This window comes from Stegodyphus dumicola, chromosome 9, assembly GCF_044657685.1.
Source record: "Stegodyphus dumicola isolate Sdum_Otavi_A_Nest chromosome 9, ASM4465768v1".
Taxonomy (NCBI): Eukaryota; Metazoa; Arthropoda; class Arachnida; order Araneae; family Eresidae; genus Stegodyphus; species Stegodyphus dumicola.
In genome coordinates, this window is record NC_140776.1 from 117,537,585 (window position 1) to 117,548,284 (window position 10,700).

Genomic DNA, 10,700 nt, shown 5'->3' on the forward strand with positions numbered 1-10,700 from the left:
TTACTTTCTAAGCGGTTTGAACAATTTTATACAAAACTTTTAGTATTGCTATACATACCTTTCCAGTAGTACAGTCAAAAGTCATTAATCTGGACTCCTCGGGACTTCGGCGATTCCGGATTATCGATTTTTCCGGATTATCGATTTTTCCGGATTATAGATTATCAGTTTAAATCTTATAAGATGGCATGCAGAAATTATAAAATTAAAAATATGAAACTGTAATTTATGAAATAAAGAACAATTATGATCTAAAGGGTATCAACATTTACAAAAAAAAAAAAAAAAAAAAAAAAAAAAAAAAAAAAAAAGCTTAATATTTATTTGTTTACTTTATTAAACATTTCTTTCAATGTAAGTTGTTTAAGTTGCTTTGTTTTTTATGTGATAATACTTTCTCTTTAATTTTATAAACAGACATAATTTCTTGTTCAGTTACAAAGTTCCGCTGTTCAAGTCCTGTAATTGCTGTGTCGAGAATACCGACTAATTTGTCAATCGAAATTTTTTCGTTTTCAATAACCTCTGTGTCACTTTCTTCGCTATCGGAAGCGAATTATAATGACGAGGAATTTGATTTAAATCATATCAAAGACGGAGTACATCGAGATGAAATACTACATTTAGTAAGGAATTATAAGCCAAATAAAATAAAAACATCTGCCTTGAAGATAAGGATAGTGCTGACAGATCAACTTCCAATTCATTGCGCGGCGCGGCGTGAAATTGATAAACAGATTTCAGAATGGTTTGATAAACAAAGGATATGCCTTTATCCATTTTTTGCAGCAATTCCACTTTTTGTTTAATGGACTTCGAAACATATTTTCGTTTTGTAGATCCTTTACATATTAGTAAATATACATCAGAAATTCTATTTGACATAATCGAAAGTTCAAGCTTACTTTTATAAAATTGCTCTAACAGTCTGCAAAAAATAATAAGCCAGATCCAATTCGAAGATTAAAGAACAACACAATCTGCAACATTAACTGAATTAGATAATTTTAGCTTAGCTTATACCATCCGTTATACATTAAACGCGCATTCATAAACGTATTTTGCGCATACGCAGAAAGTTTGTAGCTTTGAGGTCCGAATTAACGACTTTTGACTGTATTTTGCTTTCACAAGCTCGAATTGCTTTCAGAAACTCTTTTCAACACTGACGTCAGGCACATGAACAGCTCGTAAGGTAAAGGCACCACTAGTTGACCAGCTAAGGGAAATTTCTCATTCATTTGTCAACAGTATTAGCTGTGGAGACAATTAATTTTTTCGTAATTAACAGAATTCTTCAACTGCCTACCTAGCTAGTGATGACCTTTTGTACCAAAAAAAGTTGCAATATAAAATTATTATAAATAATTTAGATAAAAAAGTTTCTTCTCCAGTAGTTGACCACCTAAAAATAAAGAGTAAACCACATAACTCACGGGTCATTTTGTTCAATAATCCATGTACTTAATAAATATTTGATTGCTGAATTGAATAATACAAATAAATAGCTGTACTTACACAAAAACCGATGTCAATCTCTAACCAAAAATGGTAATCAGGCGGCAAGAATTAGCAGGATCTGGGAGAGCACAAGTTTCACTGTCAGCCATTACTTAACTGATAGGCATATCAATTGGGAGTTGGTAAAATGTGATACTAGATGGCAGTATTGTCTTATAAGTAGGTTTGTATGAACGTCAAACCAAAATATCCCTTATTTTGAAGCTTTTCGCCTGAAATGATCAACTACTAGTGCATGGTCAACTTTTGGTCCCTGTACCTTTACATCTTTAACGCGAGCGCACACGCTGGGTCCAATGGACTCGCCCGATTAAAGAAACCTTTCTGAAAACACCCCTATTTTCCAAAGTAGTTGTAATTCAGTGTAGTCTCCTCCAATGCCGTCCTCTTTATGTTTCTGAAGTTTTTTGCCGGATAATTTTATTTAAAGTTTTGTTTTAATTGGATCGGGTCTTCCAGACCCAGCGCATCTATTCGCATTGCCGTAAGGCAGTTCATTTGTGGTAGCAAAGAAAACAGCAAACATGTCGTGTAATTTATCCTATAAGGAAGAAATGTTACGTTTGCAAAAATTATTTGATGTATCTATCAACTGTTGAAGACTCCATTGCAGATCTGATGATGAAATTTATAATGAAATATTTAGTTCTTATGACACTGATTCAGAAATTGAGATGCATTCTGAAAACAAAAATGAGAATGACATTTATTGCTTTATTGGAAAAGACAAAAACCCAATGGTTAAAAGAAAGTGTAAAGTTTCCTAAGTCTAAAGTAAAAAGAAAGTCTAAAGAAAGAACTCCTGCTCATAATATTTTTACTAAATTGCCTGGAAACATCGGTAAAGCGAAATATGTGTAGACTCCAAATGAATCATGGTAACTTTTACTAAGTGAACAAATGTTGCTGAAATTCGTCACTTATACAACTATTTATATTGCGTCTATTTCTGACAGCTTTCAAAGAGAGAGAAATGCTCATAACACAACTCTAACTGAAATTCGCACTTTTATATTGTGACATAAGTCATCTCATGTAAATGTATGAGATCTGCTGGCAAGAGATGGAACCAGCTTGGAAATTTTCCACAAAACCATGTTCTACAAATGTTTTCTTTTTTTATGAAGATGTTTGCATTTTGATGACATAGGAACTCGCGTCGTGAAGAACGAATCAGATAAACTTGCACCTATAAGAGAGTTCTTTGAAGATTTCGTGAATACTGCCAGAAATATTACACTGTCGGTGAGTATATAACAATGAAAAACTTGAAGCCTTACGAGGAAGATGTTCTTTCAAGCAGTATATTCCTGATAAACCTGAATAATAATTCCTGACTTACCTGAATAATAATATAATGAATTCCTAATAAATTCTATATTAATATATAATATGTTTTTCTATTCCTTTAAAAAAATTTATTTCATAAAGAATATTATAGAAATTGAAATAAAAATGTTAATTTTTATAGTTTGCATATTTTTTAAGTTTGATCATAAAATTTTGCCATAAATGTAACAAACACTTGTACTTGAAGAGTAACAGTTTCTTCTTCAAAAAACAGGAGCCGGGTCTTTTGGACCCAGGGTGCGTGCTGCTGTAAGTCAAAAGAGCGTGCACGCTCCTGAGTTAGTTAGTGTCTTAGGTATTAAGATCTTATTTTGTACACTTGTGTGTTTCATTCTGGAGTTAGTAGGTTTTAATTTAGTCATTAGTACATCTATATGACTATCATTAAAGTATTGTTCTACCATGTTCTTGTGGTTATTCTTTCAATTTTTTTAAATTGTTTTTATGTATGGATCCTCTTGCTGTTTGCTAATTATGTTTTAAATAGACAGATTGTCATTGATACTGAAAATATTAATACAGTACAAAGTCCGTATAATCTGGACGTCCATTACCTGGAATGATCTATAATCCGGACCTCAAAGCCACAAACTTTTTTTTGTGTTTGTGTGTGCTTTACGCATGTGTGTTTTATGTATAACGGACGGTATAAGCTAGGCTAAAATTATCTTTATTGATTCTAAGACATTTCACTTAATGTTGCAGATTGCGCTGTTCCTTAATCTTCAAACCCTCTAATGGCAACGTGATCTCAAAGACTGTATCTCATAATAACTGTCCTCCAAAAGGACTAGCTATAATGCGAGATAACAATTTATATTGGACCTGTGCCTGCATCCACTGGTACTATGCCATTGTGTCACTGGTAAAGTGTTCACATACTCCACAAGAGAAGAAGTGTATTATCACAGGGGTGCCTACAACTCGTCAAACACCACCTTAAACAGGTAACAGAATCTTCACCAGGTGGAACGTACCAATTTCACATGTGTACTGAACATCTGACCAGTGCATCAAATGCAATAATTCATCAAAGTACATGTTAAAGTAGCGCACCCATGGACAGCTAAAATCTGAACATTGAACTTGGGCAAAATGGAACACTACCTACCTAATTACCACAGTACAACATTCAATACATAATTCAAATATAACACCCTAGGTATCATAAAGCATATGCTATGCCAAAACCAACAAGCTCTATAATGAACATAACCTCTTGCATTGTAAATAATCCGTAATAGTATGATAATGCTATGTCGTATGAACATAATTTCTTGCATTGTAAATAATCTGTAATAGTATGATAATGCTATGTCCTATGAACATAACTTCTTGCATTGTAAATAATCTGTAATAGTATGATAATGCTATGTCCTATGTGTTGAAGTATGTTGTGCTATGTCCTATACGTTGTTAGTGCTATGTCCTATGTTTACTGTAATCAGGTCCCCTGTGGAAAAGGGGGATGCCAAAACCAACAAGCTGTATAATGAACATAACTTCTTGCACTATAAATAATCTGTAACCATATGTTAATGCTATGTCCTATGTGTCGAAGTATGTTGTAACAGTATGATGTTCTATGTCTTATTTGTTGTTAGTACTATGTCCTATGTATACCGTAATCAGGTCCCCTGTGGAAGGGGCGGTATGCTAAAGAGGTAGTGCATGGGGGCTATACCATTTTTGTCAATGGCGATGGCGTGTTGCCCCCTGTACTTGATCCTGTCCTGTCTTGTCCTGTCCCTTAATCTTCTAATTGGATCCGGCTTATTATTTTTTGCAGACTGTTAGAGCAATTTTATAAAAATTAAGCTTGAACTTTCGATTATGTCAAAAAGACTTTCCAATTCTGCATCTGCCAAAGACGACCAAGCTGCACGACCTTGAGCATTTAAAGGAGTAACGATTTTCCCCATTATATATCGCGCAAATAAACGAGCATGGATAACACAAGCATTGATGAATGATTGGTTTGAAAATCATTTTATACCTGAGGCTCGGCTACATTTGAATTCGGTTGATTTACCTGATGACTCAAAAATAGTCTTGATTGTTGACAACTGTTCGGCGCATACTTCACTTAAAGTTTTAGTGAAAGATAATGTATCCGTATTATCCATCCTTCCCTTCAAATTGTACCTCTATCATTCAGCCTATGGATATAGGAATAGTGCACGCGCTGAAATGAAAATATAAAGTAGCATTTTAAAATTTATGTTAAATTTCTTGAACAATGGCTAGACTATTCAAGACTTTTTGAAATTTTTTAGCATAAAATCTACTGTGTGGAGCATCACAAGATCGTGGGGGATGTGTCTCCAGATACATTAAAAAATGCATGGTATAATTTATGGACAGCTACCATATTTCATGGTGAGGACGATGAAGATGATAGCCGCGAATTTGAAGGTTTTTGGACATTGCAAACTAAAGGTGAAATTTTCCAGTTATTGGATTTTGTAAATAAGTGTGGAGAAGCGGTAATAAACGAAGATGATATAACAGAAGTTTTTTATTGCGACGACAATTCCCCAATTATCAATCAATTAACGGACGGCGAAATCTGTAGTAGGGTTCTAGATCCAGAAAATACCGCGTCCGATAGTGGAGAAAGTGACAGAGAGGTTATTGAAAACAAAAAACTTTCGATTGACAAGTTAGTCGGTATTCTCCACACAGCAATTACAGGACTTGAACAGTGGAACTTTGTAGCTGAACAAGAAATTATGTCTGTTTATAGAATTAAAGAGAAAGTGTTAGCACAAAAAACGAAGCAACTTAAACAACTTACATTAAAAAGAAATGTTTAATAAGGTAAACAAATGAATATTAAGCTTTTTTTTGGTAAATTTTGATACCCTTTAGATCATAATTGCTCTTTATTTCATAAATTACGGTTTCATATTTTTAATTGTATAATTTCTGCATGCCATCTTACCAGATTTAAATTGATGATCTATAATCCGGAAAAAACCCTAATCTGGAATCGCCGAAGTCCCTACGATTCCGGATTACGAACTTTGTACTGTATTGTTTACTACTGCGTCATCTGAAACTCGATTGGCAATCAGCCAGGTTCTTGAAACCAGGAATATGCTTCATAGTACAGTACAAAGTCCGTAATCCGGACGTCCATTATCCGGACTGATCTATAATCCGGACCTCAAAGCAACAATTTTTTTGTATGCTTTACGCATGCGCGTTTATTGTATAACAGACGGTATAAGCTAAACGAAAATTATCTTTACTGATTCTAAGGCATTTTAGTTAATGTTGCAGATTGCGCTGTTCCTTAATCTTCTAATTGGATCTGGCTTATTATTTTGTGTAGACTGTTAGAGCAATTTTATAAAAGTTAAGCTTGAACTTCCGATTATGACAAAAAGAGTTTCCAGTTCTGGAGCTTGAAAATGTATCTGCAAAGTGAAAACATGTTTCGATGTCCATCAAACAAAAAGTGGAATTGCTGCAAAAAATGGATAAAAGCATATCCGTCTCAAAATTATGCGAGGATTATGACATTGGAAAGTCGACTGTATATGACATAAGAAAAAGGAACTTTTTGAATGTGGATTCCGACTCCCCTCTTGCAATGAATAACAGAAAAAGTGTTCGTTATGCTAAAAGTGACGATAATTACAAAGTGATGATTGAATCGTCAGACAACGTCGCAACGACTGCGTGCCATTTGCGGGTCCAATGCTAATGGCTCAAGCCAAAATATTTCATAAAGAAATGAACTTAAACGCTGAGTTGCACATATTCGACAGGTTGGTTAACCAAATTTAAAAATCGCCATGGTATAAGGCAATTAAAAATTTCAGGTGAAAAAGCTTCAGCTGATACTGAAGCTGCTGAACAATTTGCAGATGAATTCTTTGAATTCATTACTAGTGAACAATTATCTCCAGAACAAATTTACAACGCTGATGAAACTGGTCTTTTCTGGCAATATATACCACGAAATACCTTGGCAACCTCTACAGAAAGGGCTCCAACTGGTGTCAAAGATTCCAAAGCGAGACTAACAATTTTAGCGTGCGCAAATGCTGCAGGAACGCACAAGTGCAAACTTTTCGTAATCGGAAAAAATACGCAACCTTGAGCATCTAAACAAGTAAAATGTTTTCCGTTATATATCGTGCAAATAAAAGAACAGGAATGGCACAAGTGTTAATGAATGATTGATTTGAAAATCATTTCCTACTCGAGGTTCGGCGGAATTCGGTTGTTTTATTGATGACGCAAAAATTGTTCTGATTGAAGACAACAGTTCGGCTTATACTTCACTTAAAGTTTTAGTGAAACATAACGTATCCGTATTATTCTTTTCTCCAAATTGTACGTCTATCATTCAACCAATGGATATCGGAATAGTGCGCGCCCTGAAATGGAAATATAAAGTAGAATTTTTAAAATGCATATTAAATTTCTTGAATAATGACAAGACTATTCAAGATTTTTGTTAATATTTTAGCGTAAAATCTGCTTTGTGGAACTGCGCAAGATCGTGGGAGGATGTGTCTCCAGATACTTTTAAAATGCTTGGCATAATTGATGGCCAAGTACTATATTTCATGGTGAGGTTGATGAATTTGACGACCGCGAATGTGTAGGTTTTCGGATATCGCAAACCAAAGAGGTTAAATTTTCGAATTAATAGAATTTTTAAAGAGTATGGAGAAGCGGTAATAAATGAAGATGATATAACACAACGTTTTCATTGCGATGACACTATCCCAATTATCAATCAATCACCGGACGGCGAAATCTGTAGTATGGTTCTAAATCGCGAAAATACCGCTACCGATAATGCAGAAAGTGACAGAGAAGTTATTGAAAACGAAAAAATTTCGATTGACAAATTAGTCAGAATTCTTGACACAGCAATTACAGGACTTGAACAATTGAACTTTATAACTTAATAAGAAATTGTGTCCGTCTAGAGAATTAAAGAGAAAATATTAGCACAAAAAAGCAACTTTAGAGAAAAGAAATTAAATAAGAAATGTTTAATAAAGTAAACAAATAAATATTTTTGCATGCGTACGGGTTCGTAATAGATTGAATGCACAAGTCCGATAAAAAAAAGTAATAAAATTTATTCTGTAGAGACATTAGGTATTTTTGACTGAAGGAGAGATTGAAAAATGAGCAACGCCTTCTCCGGGAATCGAACCACGGACCTCTGGAATACGCGCCTAGCGTGCAGACCACTGCCACTACGAAGGCATGCTAAGAAGACTGGAGAAATACTTATAATTCTTATCACAAAAAAATAACAAAACGTTGGATTTTTTCTGAAAGATATTCGTACAATATTGTTGTATCCCGCAATATAATGAGTAGCTATATTTTAAACTACTAAAACATTAAATAGAACGCTGTGAAATGCGCAGAGAAAGCTAATTGGATCTCACCGCGAATTCGATATAATAAACAACAATAGTTATCTAAACATCGACTGAGCTGAGATGTTCTCTCTCTGGCTTTTATAGCTTTTTTAAATCGGTCGCACTAGAGAGTTCTAGCAATTTTTGGAAAGTAAAAAGCGTAGAATTGCGATTACAGTTAACATTGTAGTGAATTGCGTTTATTCAAATTAAATATCAATTGTGGAGATAAACTTTTATTTAAATACTAAATGCACGTGCTCTTGTATTTTTATTTTTCCGTCGTAGCTTTCTCTTAAAATTCGTCACGTGCTGCATTGGAGAGGGAAATATAACAATTTTAACTACAATTCTACTAAAAACAGCCAACTAAATACAAAATCGTAACAATATTATGCGTTTCTTTTTGTAAATTTTGTTACCCTTTAGATCATAAATGCTTTATTATTTCATGAGTCACGATATTATATTTTTAATTTTATAAATTCTACATTCCATTCTACAAGCGTTAAATTGATGATCTAATATCCGGAAAAATCCTAAAGCCGGAATCGCCGATGTCCCGACAAACTCGGACTTTGTACTGTATAACATTCTTTCCTACCTGGGGATAATTTGTTTACATAAACATTCCACCTCAACTTGCTGTCGAACCGCATTCCTAAAATTTTAACTTTTTTTCCTACCGAGATGCTGATGGTTTTAACTTCAAAACACATACTTTTTTACTCTGTCTCCTTACGATAATGATGAATTTACATAAACTCCAGTCTTTTGCCCAAATCTACACTTTGATGAAGGCATGCTGTAATTTGCACTTTAAGCTTCGTTCAGACGGGGGCGTAAAGGGCATAAGTGGTTAAAGCAGAGCTTCGTTACCAAGGCAACCAGTCTGTAACGTCACAAAAATCTGGTTTAGGGCTCGTGGCATAGGGTTCAAAGTTGTCAACTTTACGCCAAGTTTGGGATAATCAGAGCGAAGTTAAAACGAAGCGGCGTTCTACAGAAGATTTCGCTGCTACAAAACAAGCAGAGCGAACGCAATCGAGCAGGAGAACAGCGCGGGAAAGTTGTAGACATCCACGCATGCGCAAATTTAGCTTCTCTCACTGGCCACGCCTTACACCGTTCTCGCTGGTGTGAACGGAACTCCTTTATGTTATGCCCTTTACGCCGCCGTCTGAACGCAGCTTTAGAGAACGAGTTGTCTGCACAGTAGAGAAAATTCTCATCTGCATACGTAAAATAGCGTCGACCGCCATAAGTTCATAAATGTAAAGATAGTAAAAAGTACTAGGGATAATATAACACCCTGCGGAACTCTGCAGGTTGATTCATAATTATTCAAGAGTACCCTGCTCCACTTTACTCTGACTGTCCTTTGATTTAACAAGTTTATAAACTTTCAGATACTGTTCCCTTTAATTCCGAATAGTATGATTTTATAAAGCAGATTGTCGTGCCATACCGAGTTGAACGCCGCTTTGAGATCAAGGGCTACCAGTTGAATAACTTTGTTTTACCTCTTGTGGTGCAGAATATTGTTAAACATTCTGTTTAGCGAAACCAAGTAGATTCTATTCGAGAAGGACCCGTAGTGTAACCCTGAGAGTCGCTCACTTCTCTGAATATTTGGTAGCAACCTATCCAACAGTAATTTTTCATACTTTAGGCTATAATTTGCGTCAAGAAAATTGGCTTCTATGCTGACACCACGGAACTGTAGCCTTCAGGCAACTGTGATTGCCTAGAAAGGGAATCACAGTTGCCAATGTTCTGGGACTTGCCCCGAAACCCATGAATTGTTACGTGGTTCCAATTACATTTGCTTGCTATTAACAGTTAACTCTCTCATAGCAGTTCTTGCGAACTTGTCCTGTACTGGCACTGAATTTTTAATGTTTATGGTGACTTTATCAGAATTCAAACCGGAGAAGATCTGCTAATGCAGCCATCCTCACTGAAATCTAAGGGCAAGAATTTGCTATTGACTCTTTTGGCATAATGCAAAGCAAACATGTCAAACTGCTGTTCCATAATCCTAATTTTTTTCGTCAGGCTATCCTAATGTGCTGTGTGAAACTTCATTCACTTTGCAGAGGCATTTTAGTATCAAGCAGGTATTACCATAGTTACTTACATTCTTACAAATGCCTTCCCAATGCTACCTTTTTTTTTTTTTTTTTTTTTTTTTTTAAATCTTTATGGTGCTGTTTAGAAAAGCATTGCGCTTCTTGCAAGAGATCCAAAATTCCCTAGAAAGTTGAGTTCTGATAACACTGAGAGGCTTCCTCTTCTAAAATTAAGTTACATACAGTCCTATAATTAAGTTACATTCTGTATTCCGCCATGGGCAGTTTGCATCGCCGTTTCACAATTCTAGTCTGGCACTCCTTTTTCACTTTGCTCAAGATGTTATTGATGTTCTCC